Source organism: Carlito syrichta, unplaced genomic scaffold (assembly GCF_000164805.1).
Source record: "Carlito syrichta isolate Samal-C Ts95f unplaced genomic scaffold, Tarsius_syrichta-2.0.1 Scaffold123102, whole genome shotgun sequence".
Taxonomy (NCBI): Eukaryota; Metazoa; Chordata; class Mammalia; order Primates; family Tarsiidae; genus Carlito; species Carlito syrichta.
The window spans coordinates 935-2,449 of NW_007067198.1; the positions used below are offsets into that span (position 1 = coordinate 935).

At 43.5% G+C, this 1,515-nt stretch overlaps 1 pseudogene; it reads left to right on the plus strand.

The window, feature by feature from the left end:
• The window catches only part of LOC103249624, a 797-nt pseudogene extending 629 nt beyond the window's left edge, over nucleotides 1-168 (plus strand).
• The last annotated feature ends 1,347 nt before the right edge of the window (nucleotides 169-1,515 follow it).

Consider the following 1,515-nt stretch of genomic DNA (forward strand, 5'->3'; position numbering starts at 1 on the left):
ACAAAAAAAAAAAAAAAAAAAAGAAATGGTGCGGGCCCACCAAGAGCAAAGATGTCTTCTGCGGTGCCAGAGAGCAGGAAACATATTCATTGTCTTTCCACGAAATGGAGGAATGTGATTTTCCTAAATGAAGGTTATCTGGAGCACACCACCAGCTCCGTGTTCTAGTCTGATCCAGTTAAATTGTGACCGGCCTCTTGAACACACTCTAACTATACAAAGTTATTTTGGCCTTAGCTTTGTAACCTGAGGCTTACCTGGTTCTCTGACGAAATGAATGCATAAATTATTGTTTAAGTGACTTGTGGGGGGTGGGAGGTGGGGGATTGGAGAGGAAACCTGACTAAGAGAGTATCCTGTAGTTTCCTCCTTATTCCCTTTTTGTTTCCCCCCAGACTCCTCTCATCTCTCAGGCCCTTCAGCCACTGTCTCCACCACCAAGCTCACAAACTTTCTATGCCTCCCCACAAACTCCTTTAAGAAGTCTAATAAGATTTATCTGTGGGATAAAAGGTTGTACCTGGAAGGGAGCGTTGAATACCTACTGAATAAAGTCCTGGGACCCTGGTAATAGAGCAAGAGGAACAATCCCTACAAAAAAAATAAACCTACCTGCCAAAAGACGCTTTATGGAAGCCGAGTTACAAACCTTTCCGCAAACTTGTTCCTGATGGAAATTACACATCAGCAACAGTGATAATAATTGTGAAGTGTATTTTACAAGGAAGATTTCTCCTAGAATGCTTAGAGATACTTTGTGTTCCATAACATAAAACGTGTATCCTGGACTAATTAGAAACAATTGCGTGGTATAAAGACATAATTAGTTTTGCTTTTTTTCCTGATGGTTTGAGTATTCATCTGAGTCCTTATCCTGATCTTTCTGGGTACTCAAATTTACAAATAAAAAATTTAATGCCTTGTGCTCAGAGGTAGGTCATGGTGGACTTACCCTGGGGTGGGCACCAAAGAGATGCAATGAAATAGGAACAACCAGCCGGGAGCGGTGGCCCATGCCTGTAATCCTAGCACTTTGGAAGGCTGAGGCAAGAGGATTGCCTGAGCCCATGGGTTCGAAAACAGCCTGGGCAACATGGCAAGACTTTGTCTCTACAATAAATAAAAAAAATTATTTGGTAGTTCCAGCTACTTGGAAGGCTGAAGCGAAAGGATCACCTGAGCCCAGCAGATCGGGGCTGTGGTGACTGTGAGTGTGCCACTGCATTCCAGCCTAGGCGACAGAGTGAGACTCTGACTCAAAAAATAAAAATAATAGTGCAGTGGCCCTCAGTTGGTGGTAAAAGACTGAAGCTGACACCCCACCATGAGGTCTAGGAAACAATGAACAGAGATGTGTGTCCAGAGCCTGCTGGACACTTCCTTCTGTCCCAGGATGAGAAGAGGTTCAATCATTCATTGGAGTTTTATTGGGTCCCTATCGTGTGTAAGACACTGCCCAAGGGCCTACAGAATACAGACAATTCAAGGAACAAGGATCAAGACATGAAACAATAG